Source organism: Pristis pectinata, chromosome 17 (genome assembly GCF_009764475.1).
Source record: "Pristis pectinata isolate sPriPec2 chromosome 17, sPriPec2.1.pri, whole genome shotgun sequence".
NCBI classification, from domain to species: Eukaryota; Metazoa; Chordata; class Chondrichthyes; order Rhinopristiformes; family Pristidae; genus Pristis; species Pristis pectinata.
The window spans coordinates 39,353,667-39,369,674 of record NC_067421.1 but is presented as its reverse complement, the minus strand read 5'-3'; the positions used below and the strand labels follow the sequence as shown (position 1 = coordinate 39,369,674).

Here is a 16,008-nt window from a genome sequence, read left to right as displayed (position 1 = left end):
TACAGGTCTAATTATGTAGTGAATTGAAATTTAAGGGTATTATCTTGAAAAGAAAACCAAGCAAATGAGTTTGCTAATACTCTGGGATCAACAAAATGGTTTTCCTTGGCATGTCTTGCATAGTCAATCATGTGGAACGAGCCAGTTGCTTTTGTACTCTTTAATGTCTTATTGGGAAATGAGAGCTGACTTTTGATCCATCTGAATTGAAGGGGAGGCATGGTCAGGAGAGGAGTCATGGGATGTGTAGTGCTGACTGAAATCAAAGGCTTTTTCAATCAAATAAAATTTGGCTTCATTATTGTTAATGTGACACTGCTTTATTAGATTTTAAGGCTCAAAGCTCCTTGCTGCAGTAGTCACTGCTTAGAAAGATAACTGTAGTATACTAAACAAATAATACAGCGAGTATGTCTCTAGGCAACTTTACTGCAAGGAAATTGTTTTCTCTATTGGTAATAACTTTTTTGCTTTTTGGTAGTATACAAGAACTTAATTAAGATTGGTCAGTTGGCTTGTGCTATTCCTCTCTTGGAAGTATGTGCCAGCACTGTATTTGCTGAAGACCTTGACCAACGATTGCGATTTAATTTTGATGCCTTGTATTGTTCAACTGGAAAAATAAAACAAGAAAACTTGATGCTGCGAGTAACTAACATCTGTGGAGAGAGAAATGAGTTGGTTTAGAATGAGTTTGGGGGTTGGGAGTGGGCTTAGTGTTGGAGGCACTGTATCGTGCAGACAGATTGAACACCCAGTGTTCCACAAAGTGATCACCCAAGCTGGATTTGACCTCCACAGTAGAGATTGCTGCATCATGATCAGTGAATGTAGTATGCTAAATTGTAACATTTTTATCAGATATTGAAGAAGCTTTTGGAAGCTTAAACAATGGGGAAAATGAAAGGGTAGGTGTTGCATCTCCCAGCCTTACTATGTGTGAAGCATTTGGGATTATTTGAAGAGCAGACTAGAGTGTTGCATTTGGAGGCATCACCTGGTGGTGTTGCAAATAGTGGAGAATGATTTGTTGAATTTGGTGCAAGCTGAGGAAATGGGTAACCCCTCCATGTAATGGAGCTCTGTGAGCTCCAGCTCCTGTGATCTCTGCAGGTTGCTGACATCATTTGAAATAGTCAAAGCTGGTGTTACATCTCCCAAACATGTCCTTGAATACAATTAGCTTCATTTTTCTCCCACATTGTTTAATGATTAGGCATGGAGGCAAACTGCAGTAGGTGATAATTCATGCCTAATGTCCTAATCCAGAGTTGGTGTGTCTCACCCACATGACAAATAGAAAACCTGCCGTTGCATTTCTGTGGAGTGTTATGAATTTGGCATTGTAAAAGTACATTGTATTCAAAATGACATGAAGCCTTTTGACCCCCATGTTATCAGTCCAGAAGCCTTGAGTATTTTTAAAATGAACACAAAGTATTACAGTTTTGCCGTGTGTTTCAGATGAACACGATAGATTGACTTTTCTCCCTCAGCTAAATTTTTCTAATATTATAAGCCTCGTATAAAATCTGAAATGACTCTATGAATTGTAAGTGGGCCCAAAACTGGAGTCTGTATAGCTGCTTGGTAACTGACCTCGCTGTATCCTGTGCTGTTGTCCGTGACTTGCAAAAATCATACTTTGGATTTTGTGTAAGAAAGATGGTGAGCTTAATCTGAATGTAACTAGGGCTTTAAATCTAAGCAAAGGAAACTGCAAAGGATGAGGTGCAGGTTAGCTGTGATAAATTAGGAAACTACAAGAAAAGGGGTGGTGTAGGCAGCAGTGGCTAACACTTAAAGAATTGGTATGTAGTGCACCCTGTTTAAGGCGTAAAAAGACACATAGTTCAGCTGGAGCTTGCAAGAAGGGTCAAAGGCAGCTTTGGATCTCAAGGAAAGGCTTCTACTGTTGCCAAATGATGCCCATGATTGGGAAGATTTAGCATAATAAGACCAAGAAATTGACAAGGGAAAGTAACCGTAGCAAGATGTGATGCGTTCAAAAGGGGAAATTAGTGAAAGTTAATGTGGGTCTTGTACTGATTGAGGCAGGAGAAATTAACTGTCCTGTGCCTGTCATCAGACGAGACATAGAACTGAAAGAAGTTACAAAAAATATTGAAAACAAATGTTGAGTAAAATTGTGGCAATTCCTATTGACTTGCTTTTCAAGGTTTTGAAAGGGATGGTAATGGAGATTCCGGTAGTTATCTTCCAAAGTTCCCCAGATTCTAGAACAGTTCCACAGATTCAAATGTCGTAAAATGTAACCCCATTATTTGTGAGGGAAAGAGTGTTGGTGATTGCAGTGTTACAGACCAGTTTGTTTCATGTCAGCAGTAGGAAAAATGCTGGAACCTGTTAAGGAAGAAGGAGCAGCACTTAAATGCACATTGACTCTGCAAAATTCTGTTTCCTCTGAAAGGTAAAGGTTGATCAATCTGTTTCTTTTGAAGCTGTAACCACCAGGATAGGTGAGGTGCACACAGTGGGAATGTTGCATTTGGACTTCCTGAAATGCTTTCAAAATGTCCCACAGGAGAGTTAGAGCACATTGGATTGGGGCTATCATACAAATGTGATTTTTTTTGTGTGTTTTTTTCAAAAAGCAGAGTAGAAAGAAACGGGCCATTTGCTGGTCAGAAGTTAATAGTGATCTGTGTTGATGCACCAACCATTCGGTTTGCATCAATGATTTGGATTCGGGGAGCAAAGGTTGCAGCACCATCAAACTTAGATATGAAGTAGGCAGCAGTGCAGGTTGTGAGAAGGATGCAGAGAGGCTTTGGGAGAACAAAGGTGGGCAAAGTGAATGTGTGAGGAGATGGCAGATGAAACAAAATGTGAGATTATCCACTTGGGTAGGAAAGAAAAGTGGAGTTTTTTTAATTGTGAGAGATTGAAAGGCATTGGTGTTAATAGGGGTTTAGGTTCTCTTAGTACTTCACTGAAATTGGATCTGCAAGTACAGCAAGCAATTAGGCAGTACTTTGGCCTGCCTTGCAAGAGATTTTGGTACAAAAATGAAGACTTAGTGCAATGATATAACCTTGTAGTGAGACTGCTCCTGGAATATTGTTTACAGATCTGATTATCTCTTCGCCAGGAAGGATTGTCACGAACCAGCAACAAAAGAAACACACTGAGCATAATTCAGTGTTAAAAACTATTTTATTAATCACTACTTATGATAATACGTAAAATAAAAGTAAAAATGTTAGTATGTTAGAATTCAAAAATGTTAAACCTCGAACATTAAACCCCAAAACTAAACTCTTCGTGTGTGTGGCAAAGTCCAAAACTCCCAGTTCCGGAATGGTTCTTAAAGTTCAGTTCCGCAAGCCATAAGGTGAAACATGAGCAAGGGCTTCTTCAACAACCACCGTTGTCTGAAGATAAGACGTAGACATAGAGAAACATAGAGTAAATACGAAATCCAAATGTTCCACGATGGAACCCAAACGACACTGCAGTGTTTACTCGGTAGTGACTTCCTCACCCCGAAAAGCATCCGAATCGTGGTCGTCCACACACAAATACCTGTTTCCTTCTATAGGTCAGCAACAAAGTGAACTCCACCGGATTACTTCCATACATGGATTTCTATGGCAAACACAGTTATTGTTTCTCATCCATCGATAGAGAAAACAAGCAGGCTGGTCTCTCCCTCTCTCTCTTCTCTCTCTTCCCTCTCCTCCCTCTCCCCCCCCCCCCTCTTCCCCCCCCCCCCTCTCCCCCCCCTCTCCCCCCCCCTCTCCCCCCCCCTCTCCCCCCCCTCTCCCCCCCCCTCTCCCCCCCCCCTCTCCCCCCCCCTCTCCCCCCCCCCCCCCTCTCCCCCCCCCTCTCCCCCCCCCCTCTCCCACCCCCCTCTCTCTCCCCCTCTCTCCCCCTCTCGTCCCCCCCTCTCGTCTCTCCCCCCCTCATCTCCCCCCCCTCTCTTCCCCCCCCTCTCTCCCCCCAGCTCTCCCCCCCCTCTCTCCCCCCCCCTCTCTCCCCCCCTCTCCTCCCTCTCTCCCCCTCCTCTCTCCCCCCCCTCTCTCCCCCCTCTTCCCCACCCCCCCTCTTCCCCCCCACCCTCTCCCCCCCCCCTCTCCCCCCCCCCCTCTCCCCCCCCCCTCTCCCCCCCCCCTCTCCCCCCCCCCTCTGCCCCCCCCCCTCTCTCCCCCCCCCTCTCCCCCCCCCTCTCCCCCCCCTCTCACCCCCTCGTCTCCCCCCCCCCTCTCCCCCCCCCCTCTCTCCCCCCTCCCCTCTCCCCCCCCCCCTCTCCCCCCCCCTCTCCACCCCCCCCTCTCCCCCCCCCTCTCCCCCCCCTCTCCCCCCCCCTCTCTCCCCCCCCCTCTCCCCCCCCTCTCCCCCCCCTCTCTCCCCCCCCCTCTCTCCCCCCCCCTCTCCCCCCCCCCTCTCCCCCCCCCCTCTCCCCCCCCCCCCTCTCCACCCCCCCCCCCTCTCCCCCCCCCTCTCCCCCCCCCCTCTCCCCCACCCCCCTCTCCCCCCCCCTCTCCCCCCCCCCCTCCCCCCCCCTCTCCCCCCCCCTCTCCCCCCCCCCTCTCCCCCCCCCCCTCTCCCCCCCCCCTCTCCCCCCCCCTCTCCCCCCCCTCCTCCCCCCCCCCTCCCCCCCCCCTCCCCCCCCCCCCCCTCTCCCCCCCCCCCTCTCCCCCCCCCCTCCCCTCCCCCCCCCCCTCTCTCCCCCCCCCTCTCCCCCCCCCCTCCTTCAACAACGTCATTACGTCCTTTATCTTCTATTGACGTAAGCACGCCCCACACACACACACACTCTCTATCTTAAAGGGACTTTCACTGAGTCCGTAACAGGATATACAGGCGACCCCGTGTTACAGATGTTTGGATAATGGAAATTCAATTGTGAACCTTGCAGAGTTTGCAAATCACTACCCAAAAATTTGAGATATGGAATTCACTCTCATGGAGTTGATATGTTGAGGGTGAGGAAAAAGTAAACAAATCAACACTTTTTTTGGTACGTGTTTCTTGATGCAAGCACAGATGATGCAGCTTCACATTGTGGAAAATCGTGGTATGGAACGTTTTCTAGGAATGCAAATCCCTCATAATGTAAATCCCTCATAATGTAGGGATTGCCTGTACTTGCAATAGGAGAAATACACCCAAGTTTCACCAGACTTGTTCCTCGGATGAAGCAGAGGTTTGCCCTAGGATGAAGCAGAGGTTTGGCCTATAAGGGAGGTTAAGCAGACACTTCCAAATTTATAGAAATAAAAAAAATTGCTGATGCTGGAAACCTGTAAGTTGGGTTAAGAAGACTGAGAGCTGAATTCGTTGGGGGGGGGGGGGGGGGGGGTCTAAATCTGCATTCTTAATGGCATTCTTTTGAGGTTAACATGGTATACAAGAGGGATGTTGTTTCCCTGGCTTTTTTCCCCAAGAACCAAGGGTCAGTCTCAAAATAAGAGGCCTACTATTCGCGACAGATAAATTTCTTCACCTACAATGTAGAGGATCCTTCTAATTCTCTACCCAAGAAAAGGGTGAAGGCTCAACAGCCTAGTATATTCAAGACAGACTGATAGATTTTTGGATATTGGGGGAATTGCATATTGTGTATTGAATAATTATAGGGAAATGGCACTGGGGTAAAAGATCAACCATGAACTTATTGAATGGTGGAGCAGGCATGTGCCACTGAATGGCAGTCTCCTTCTATTTCTTAAGTTCTTGGAGTCTTTAGAGTCTTTAAAATGAGCAGCAAAGCTTGAACTAAGTAAATTTAGAAGATTAACATATATTTGCTTTGAAGATTTAAGCTGCATCTCCTTCAGATTGTAGTATGGCTTGTGGTATTATTTGCATTTTGAAACGCATCTGGAGTGTGAAAATTTTAAGTGTAAAATCCAGAGCTTAGTAAGAACCAGAAGTACATATTTCCATTTGATCATTTGAAAAGCCAATGCATTTAAAATCTATATGCATCTTGTAATAGAATGGTTTGGATGAGTATGGATATTTATAGCAAACCTGTTGCAAATCCTGATTTGTGCAATATTTAGATAAAAATTAATTGATGTCAGTCTTAGGTCCATGGTCACATTCTTGGGTGAGCGACGAAGCATTGAGGTGGATGCCCCACTCTAGAGACTACAGCGCCAAAACTTGAGAGTGCTGAATTTCTGGGGATATCATCTTTCATATGAAATAATAAATGGAGGGCTCATCCCATGGTGGCTATTTTAAAGAGCAGGGTAATTCTCCCCACTGTCTTGGACAATATTTTGTCCTGGCACCAGCAGTAAAATATCACTTGAAGGCAAGTTTGCAATGATATTTCCTATACTAAAACAATAACAGCATTTCAAATGTTCTTAATTGTGGAAGACTTTGGGTTTTCCTGAGGAAATGAAAGGGGTGACAGAAATTCAAGTTTATGTATTGTATCAGATTAAGATAAATTTTGTTTTTAATTGTTGTCAGGTAATGGTTTTTGGTTCATAACAAAAAGGAGGCATCATCCATTCTTCAGAACTGAAATGGAAGCAAGTAAGAAAAAGACTGGTTACTGAGCTTGGGGATGTTGTATGCTTTGTCAAGTTGCATACTAATGTTTTCCAGAGAGGGCAAAATGAAGGGAAAGATTTTCAATAAGCTTAAGACACGAGTTATCCTGCAATATTGCATGCAGTTTTTGCCGTGTAGCGATTTGTTTTTTTTTCCTTGACATTAAACCTATATTTGGTTTCCTTCAGGAGTGGTAAAAGGAAGGCTGAAGTTATTTATCAGAATTAATGTCAGCTATTTCTTCCTCTTGTATGTCATTTGACTTGTGCTTTTTGTGCCATAATCTTTTGTCAGATATTTAAGTACCAAAATTGGTCATTGATCAAGTTTCTTGCCCATGCACTTGTTGTCTCCTATTCTACTTGGCCATTTAAAAAAAATGCCACACATCAAAAAATGGCCACTTGACTACCTGAAGCAAGTCTTGTCAAAAATTCCTGAAATTCTTGTTGTACACTTGCTATTCTACAGATGAAACCAGGAGGGGTGGATGGGTTGTTGAGACAGTGGAAATGTAAAAGGGGTAGAAAAAATGAGGCAGTTGGAACTGGTTGGGGGTTGGGAGAGAGAGGTTGGAGATAGGTGGAACCAGATAAGGGTTGATGGGCAGGTGAAAGAGGGTAATGAGTCCATTGGTAATGTCGAGGTGGTGGGGGGGAGGAATGGATAAGGTGAACAAAGGGTGAGAGAGAACTTGGGTGGACTGGTGGGAATGGGAATATGGGGTGTTGGTTACCTGAAATTGGGAAATTCAGTGTTCCTACCATTGGTTTGTAGCCTATTCAAGTGGAATATAAGGTGAGGAAAAAATAATGCATCATTTAGAATACTGAGACCTGTATATTTGAATCATGGTCTGTTTTGGCCCAGGTGACTCACGGAAGCCCAGTCCTGTTGCAGATCACTTGTTACTCTGGCATATATGCTTCATCTTTCAATTAATTCCTTACTTGTACAAAGTGAGTAAGATTTCACTCTTTGCATCCATAAGGAATTGCCATTGTTCAAACTCAGCTAGTTGACTTGTTCCTAAATTCAATTGTTTTTTTTTGGAGACCAAATCACACTGGCACTCTTCTGTTGGTGCAGAAGCTGACTGTTGTCCCCATTTTTATGGGCTGGAACCAAATTATTGGCTGAGAGTTAATTTCTGTTCAATATCCACAGTCAGCAACATTGTGGAGAAATTGCTCATGATTAAGAAGTTTAGCCTCGTTATAAGTATTGAACTCTTCCAATTTCAAAAATACTGAGGACCCATTTGTAACTGAGATTTTGCTTTTGTTTACTATAAATACTGTACTGTGGCAACATGACCTGAGGTGTCCCTGCAAATGTGGTATGATGTGTAATGGCACGAGCTAACTACTGTTGGATTGGATGTTCTGCACACAGGCATCATCTGTTAACATTGAAACTGCATTACCTTGCACTGTGCTGTGATTAAGTTGTCATGGATGTCTAGTTGTCCAGAAGGCACTTAGATATTTATGCTGGATGAGGGCAGTGTTCAATTCAACTGTTTGAAGGTTCAGCTTGGGCATAAAAGCTTATTGAACAGGAGATTGTTCTTGTGTATTACATTTTTTTAAGCTTTTTTTTATCAACTCTGCAATGGAGGATCAGTACAGAATAGATTGAGTTCTGCAGCTTGGTTTACTTGCATTGAATTTCCAAATATTGTCCCCTATTTCATTTGTTGGTAAGCTGAAATATCAGAACAGTTTTGGGTCAGGCATAGGTATTGCAAGCTTGCACTTAAAAGCAGATTTTTTTTGGGAAGTACAAGTGGAAGAAATGTTCAACTGTCGTTTAAAAACCAATGGACTTTTGTTTGTTTTTATCAATAGGAAATAACATATTGGATTCTGATGTTTCTTTTCTTACCCCACCCCCGTGCAACAGGTTTGCCAAAAGTCTGCCTTGACCAGTCGTGGATCAAATGTTCTGTGTTTTACAGAAGTACATTTTCCTCTAGAACAAGTGGCACAAGGTAAGTGTTAATATTTTTATCTGCAGCATTCAGGTTTATAGCCCTTGGGGATACTTCGTATCTTCACATTGCTGTAGCAGATTTTTTCCACTTCATTTTAACTGAATCCACAAATTTTAAATGGAGATCAAGTTAAGAAAAGTGAAGAATGGTTCACAAATGTAGGAAGGAAGGTTCTCTGCATATATAATACTGTTGAAAATCTTTCTGAATTCGGCTACCAAATGAAACTGTATGCTATTGGAAATTAACTATTTCCCTAACACAGGAGTCGATTATTTTGGTTGTTATATTAAAAAAAATGCATGTTTTATATATACACACAAAAATGCATGTTGTTGAAGAGTTGCTTGCTCTATTTTATCATGTTGCGGGTTGCTTGGAATGCTACATGAAAACTGAATTTTATTTGCTAAACTTGCTAAATTATTAATACTGTTTTCATTCCCATACTGTGTTTTTGTCATGTTGATCATTCTGCACTTTGAATTTGTTAAATGTGGGACTCGGTTAATTTTTTTTTGTTAAGATCAGTATCAAATTTATTATCACTGAAGTGACGCGAAATTTGTTGTTTTGTGGCAGCAGTACAGTGCAAAGACGAATACTATAAATTACAGAAATAGTGTGAACAAAAAGGAATAATAAAGTTATTATCAGGTGGTTAGGATGGTGAAGTCATGAAAAATATTGTAATAATACAATACATGTTAGTTTATTAAAATTAAAAGTAAATTGTTCTTTTAGCTGTTTAGTTGTTGTGTTCAGGATTGAGAGGAGAGTTTTGAGCATTGTAGTGATAAGCTTGCCGTGTTCAGGAGCAGCACTTGTATTAATAGTAATGTTGTTTTACTTTTCCAGTAACGTGCAGTTTCCCACAGTTTCTGAAGAGTTCCATCAGCGTGGCTTTTCTACATTTTCATTAGTCATGGAATTGGTGATTAACTGAATTCAGGACAATTTTGTACAATAGGGTCTTGCTCATGAGAGCTGGATTGAAACTGCTTCATGATTTCATGTGGTCTTAATGGAAAGGAAATTTAAATAACAGAGAACAGGATTTATCCATTTCAAAGACTAGTCAGATCCCACCAACACTTCATTTTTGTTTAGGAGCAAATGTCGATGTGTTGTTTGTAATTTGCTAATGGGAGGGTAAGGAACAGGAGCAAGTCATCCAGCTGTCATCTTCATCCAAGGAAGTGTTAACTCTTAAATCTATCATTGTCATCCAGTGGCTTCAGGTTGCCTTCAACAGAGGTTAGATACAAGAAGAAAAAGGTTCTTTGTTTCACCTTGGAAATAATCCTATTGCTCATCTGAGGCAACTTTTGTCATCAGTTCTTGAAGTCTGTGGGAAGTTGAAGGTAGCTTTGATCAGTGAATCCATTGAAGGAACAGGAAATTTATAGTCTTGAGTTCTTGGCAACTGCCTGGGAGAAGCTTCAGTCCAGGTACCCAAAAGTACAACAGGTATCTTTGTGCAACACCATATCATCAACAAACTACCTTAAATGCATGTTCCAATATTTGTTGAAGACTTGTAAACCAGGACAAATAACTATTTAAACTAAAAATCTAATACTACTTGTCATTATATTTGATGGTGATTCATCTTTAATTAGCTTCCGAATTTGCAAGCTGGCCCTTCATTCCATTTCAACCACAACTTAACATATTTGAGCTCTGACTGTGGTCCTTTGCTCAATTATCACAGTGATCGACAGTGTCACTTCAACAATGATTGAAAGGGGGAAAATCATTTCAGCAACCAAGTAGAAGGAAAAGTGAAGCTATTGATATGTGATCTTCATTGATCAGTAGTGGTCTGAATTTGTTTACTAATGCAGGAAATTGATGAGTGAACTCTAATGTAGCCTGAGCTACACAGAGATTTAAACCAAGTAAGGAAAGTTCTATTTGCCCTAAACAAATGTAGCAAACTGTTCAGTAAAACCATTGTTTAATAACAAGAACATGTTTTTTTTTGGTCAAGGCATTCTTGAGCATAGTGTCTTCCTGTGTATTAGAAGAGTTTAAATAATAGCACAGCTTCTCACCTTAAATCAGCTATTCTGTCTTTTCATGAACAATGCAGGATGTGACATGAGTACTGAATGTTCAGTTTCAGTCATCGTGTCCCTTCCAATCAATTGTTGGATGGGAAATCAGGTTGCATTTGTACACGGAAAGTGGTTTTAAGTTGAAAGTTTTCAGTCTGTCTCTGTAAGATCTCAGTGAAATTAGTAGTGTTATGGTTTATATTGTAGTTGAGCTGGACTGGATGACTTCAGTAATCTTTTAGCAATTCGTCATTTGTAACATGAAGCATTGAAATTCACCTTGTGTCCTGAATATGAAGGTGAGTGACACCAGAACAGATGCATCTTAATGCTTGTTATGTGTGCATAAAGATGAGGATTCTGTTTGCGGCATCACTGTCAATAAATATGACGTTGATTTATATACAATTGATAGTGGTACATGTCTATATAAATCTACAGTCGTTCTACACACTTTCATTAATAGTGAAGGATGATTGAAGGAGAATCTAATCATTTTTTGTTCTGTTCTTCCCTCGGTACTTTGCAATTCAGTTTTCCATATTTCAACTTTTTTTTTCAGTAGATTGTTTCCAAAAAAAATTCCTTTTTTTTTTAACTTATTCTATTACCTGCCACTCCCCATGGCCTTGAATAGATTTTTGTTTACAGGGATATGATTTCATGGGTGTACACGAGAGTACTTCATGTTGATGTTCATTCTTGTGTTTAGTTTTGGCAGGTTGCCCAATCTTAAAACATTACAGTGAAGACTAGTGTATCACTACATTTAAGTCCACTTCATAAATATTTTCAGGAGACGTTGGGTGCCAAACATAATGATTTCCTCTCGAATTTGATTTAAAACTGGTCCTGATCCACAAGGTTCAGCTTCGGTCTCCATACCAGGTAATGGCACTGGGATATCTTGGAAGACTTGGACCAGATGACCGTGGTGGTACAGTAGGGAAACACTGGTTTGCTGTAGTGCTTGCAACAACTCATTACAGATTTGAGTACCTGTGCATTGCAGTTCTGAAGTATGAAATACACTGGATGGACTCGCATTTGATCTCCACTTCTGCTGTTGGACACAACACCTAAGTTCAGCAGTAGTTCCATAAGGCGCAGAGATGAGGAGCTGGATACACTTCATATCTGGCCCCTCACTTGTGTGCATTGGGTTGCTGACTTTCACTAAAAAGGTAATTGGTTTGTGTTTTTACTTAACCATGATTTTGTTTATGAATTTATTAATTTTATAACTTTAGTGTTTTTCATCAGTTTTTTTTCATGTTTCATAGACATTTAGAAACAGTTGAAATGCTCTTCTGACAGCATATGCCAGGACTGTCCACAGCAGGGCCATGGTTCAGTTGTTTTCAGCAGAGTTGCCACTCTGGACCTGCTATGACTTCTGAATTTAGTTTGGCAGTGAGACTAGAGGACATTGGGAGCCACGCTGCTGCAAAAATCAAGTATAATTCCACCCTTCACCAGTATGCAAATACAGAAGAAGAGATTGAAGCACTTGAATACACAGATGCTACAGAGACTTTGGCTGAAATTATTCTGGAAATTGTCTGAAAGCTTCAGATCTGGCTGTTCTTGTACAGCTACAACTGACACATCCTCCACTGAGTGGAAAATTGCCCAGCACTACCTCATCAACAAAAAAAGCAATTGGATTGGATGAATTACTACACCTTCATTCCATTGTGTATTGAGAAAAGTGATGGAAGGATGTGATTTGCTGTTAAATGGTACTGCTGCAATAATTCTGCTTAATTTGGATGCTGCTAGCATCTCTTAACTCTGGATCTTAGTTTAGTCATTATCCAAATATGAGAAATATAAAGTTGAATGAGGGGGTAAGGTAGAAGAATTTCCCTAGTTGACAGCAGCATTTGATAGAGTGTGGCGATGAGGACTACCAGTAACATTTGAAGTGCCGGAGATGAGGACTGTGTGTGTGTGTGTGTGTGTGTGAGTGAGATGTTTCCAATCATTTGTCATGTGCTTGAGTAATTTCATCAGAATTGTGAATGCTGGTACCATATTTTAATGTGACATTTGGGTGATAAGAAAATGAACAGTTGCTTTTATCAGACAATGTGAACCCCAGATGGTGTGCAACATTTCTGAAATTGTCTTAGGAAAAATTTGAAGCCAAGAACCCAGTTCTGAATGCACAGTAGTTGAAGGAATGGTTGAGGGAATGGGGAAAGTGCTGAATTAGTGCTGTGTTCAGATTCAGAGCAGGTATATATTAGTGTATGTAAAGCCACCGAAGAAGGTGTTAACAGTTTTTATTTTGGACTACGACTTGGATGCCAAAAGAAAGTTGCATCTTGATGCAGTTTTTTTTTAAATAATGCAGCTGGATTTGGAGGTTGAATTCATCAGATTGCTGGTCTGGGAAAAACTCAATCATTCATCACCGCTGTTCTAGCTAGCACTGGTTCCTGTCCAGTGATTCCTCTGTTCTAATTGCCATCCTGCTTTTATGTTCTTCCAGTGCTTATTTGCTTCTCCATAACCACTCCAATCCTACAGTTCTGATATCCATACTCTTCGTCTGCTCCGTACGTTTGAATCGCTCCACAAATGGTTTATATCTGCTCAGTTGTCCAGGCTCCAGAACCTCATCGTCCCCAGATCTTTATCATCCCTCTCTCTTTAAAACCTACTTTGGGTTTTTCATCATTAGACTTCAGTGCATAGATGTCATATTTTATTGCATGTGCTTTGAGTGTTTTATTGCATTTAAGATGGTGTAGGAAAGTATCTGTTAAAAGATGTTCTAACTTTGGCACATTGGACTGCATTCGTGTAATGAAGCACTGCAATCATTTGGCTCTTTGGAGTAATTTGAGTTCTGTTGTTGCACTGTTTGTGGATTAATGTGGATTAAAGGCCCCATGGAATTGTCTAGAAGGAGGATGAATTCTAGAAGTCTGTGAAAATCATTAAAAATTGCAGCCAGTCTCCCAGTTCTTCTCTTCATTTGAATCTTAGTTTAATTGACATGTATTTGATAGAAAACGTGAATAAAACCCAAAGTGATTACTTAGTTTTCAATGAATCAAGTCAATATTGATGAAGCCAGTTGAAATTGGGTATAGAATTTTCTTATCCATGTCCCATGACTTTTAAAATGTTGCCTTATGTGGTGTTTACTCTGATAGAAAAGTGACAGGAGTCTTTCTGCCTTGGAGGTATTTTTGCTTGGGAAGAAGCTCCTTGGTTTGTATTCGATATTAAAGCCACCTGGTTCATTTTGGTGTCTCAGTTTATGACTTGGTGTTTGTAGCTATTTTTCAACATTGTAAACTCTGTTTTTATTCTGGTGATTTTCTTGCATCTGGAAAGCATGTTAAGTGTCAGGATGAATAAGGGGGGGAAGATAGAAGGCTTTTTTTAATTGTAGAAAATAGGGCATAAAGATGTTGGGTAGAAATCATGTAACAGGAGAGCTGAAAATGAGTGGTGTTTGAAGGCACCTTGAATAGACCTTTGAATTTCTTGTTGATGCTGTTTGTTCTGTAATATGCTGTTTGTGAAATTGGAACAGCTTGATAACTGCATTGTTTTACTTTAGCATCAGTACTTAAAGAGATGGCAATTTCCTGAACCTGCCAGAAGTTTCGGCATCTGATTTATGGGGCTGTTGATGAACAATGTTTTCTGGACACATGCATGTACATGTTTCAGGTTTCTCATTTCGTACCAAGTTACAATTTCCAACAATATGGAACCAACTGAATTCTGTCCCTGGCAAGAACTTGCATGACCCTTTGCACTTGTTTTGGCTTAATTTTACTGGCAAAGGAATTTTGAGGAATAGTGAACTGACCTCATCCCTGAGGAGAATTTGAGCGCACAAATTTCTTGTGGCCACCTCAGCTGTAGCCATTTTATACTGTGGACTGGGTTCTCAAAATACCCCTCTTCATTCATGGTTTTACATTTTCTCCTTCTGAAGCATTCCTGTTTTAATAGAAATGTTTCAACAGTAGGAGGCAGAAAGGGGTCGACCAATGTTCATCATTGCCTGAAATTCACCTCCATGTTTTTGGATGTTTCTGATAAGAACAGGAGGTGGCCATGTGGTCCCCACATGGTCATGGTTGATCTGCCCCAGGCCTCGACTTCTCATCTGTGTCAGCTCCCCTTAGCCCTGAATTCCTAGATCTCTTTAAATACCCCTGGTGATCCAGTTTCCACAACCCTCCAGGATAGGGAATTCCAGAGATTCGCACTGCCCTCTGCAGGAAGGAATTCATATGCACCTTCGTTTTAAATGACTGCCCCATGTAACTACGTCCCCTTGTTTGAGACTCTTCCACTAGTGGGAAATATTTTAACATGTATGCCATCATCGCTGCCCCCCTCCCCCACCCTCACCCATTAAGATCTTGTATGACTCACCCATCATTCCTCTGAATGCAAAAGAATACCGGTCCAACTTCAGCTGCTTCTGATAGGATAACTCTCTCATCCCAGGCATTAGCCTAGTGAATCTCTTTTGGTCTGTCTGAAGAGCTAATACATCCATCGTTGAATAAGGGAACTAAAGCTCTGGTCTAGTCCTTTAGTTTATGATGCTGGAACCTGTTAATAAAACATCTCAAATGTCAGATAATCAGCTGTGCAGTGCTTGCAGAAAGATTCGAGGGTGTCGTCCGAAGACGAGATTGAATTGGAATTGAAGGAAAGTGATAGCAAGGTTCCAAGGCTTATGTAATTCATTACATTACTCTGGAGTGGTTGAGGGGAGATCTGATAGAGTTTATAAGATTATGAAGGACAGAGTAGACAGCCAGTATCTTTTTCCCAGGGTCGAAATGTGTAATACTAGAGGGCATGCATTTAAGGTGAGGGGGGTAAGCTCAATTTTTTTTTGCATAGTGGGTGCCTGGAATGTGCTGCCGGGATGGTGGTGGAGGCAGATATGATAGAGGCATTTGTGATAGAGGCCTCTTAAATGCAGAGAATGGAGGGATATGGACATGGTTTAGACAGAAGGGATTAGTTCAGTTGGGTATTTAATTACTAGTTTAATTAGTTTGGCACAACATCGTGGGCCAAAGGGCCTGTTCCTGTGCAGTAGTGTCTCCTGTTCTCCTGTGGCGAACAGGACTCGTGTAGGTGAAGGCTTTACTCTCGAGAGGCCGAATGCTGGGATGGAAGAATCTGCTGAGGCACAGGGTTGTCTGTTCCTGTATTTTTTGCATGAATAGCATGCTTTTCCAATTCTAATTTGATATAGAGTCAAATAAGTGCAAGTCGAGGCAAGATGGTTACAATGCTTTCCATAATCTTGTTGGTAGTTGAAGGGAAGATTTTAGCCTTGACTGCTAAATGTTTAATGCAATCCATAATGTTGTTCCATCATTACTGAGGCAAAACCACATGTTTTTGTGTTAAAGCAAC

At 41.6% G+C, this 16,008-nt stretch overlaps 1 protein-coding gene across 5 annotated transcripts in view; it reads left to right on the top strand.

Moving 5' to 3' along the window:
* arvcfb (ARVCF delta catenin family member b) overlaps positions 1 to 16,008 on the top strand; it is a 257,916-nt gene that overhangs the window by 89,730 nt on the left and 152,178 nt on the right. For 4 of the 5 annotated variants that reach the window (XM_052031924.1, XM_052031918.1, XM_052031923.1 and 1 more), the window contains one exon: positions 8,443 to 8,530. The exons of the other annotated variant lie outside the window; for it this stretch is intronic. The gene's annotated coding sequence lies outside the window, so the exon portion shown is untranslated. The remainder of the gene's footprint in view (positions 1 to 8,442; positions 8,531 to 16,008) is intronic. 5 annotated transcript variants of the gene reach the window in all.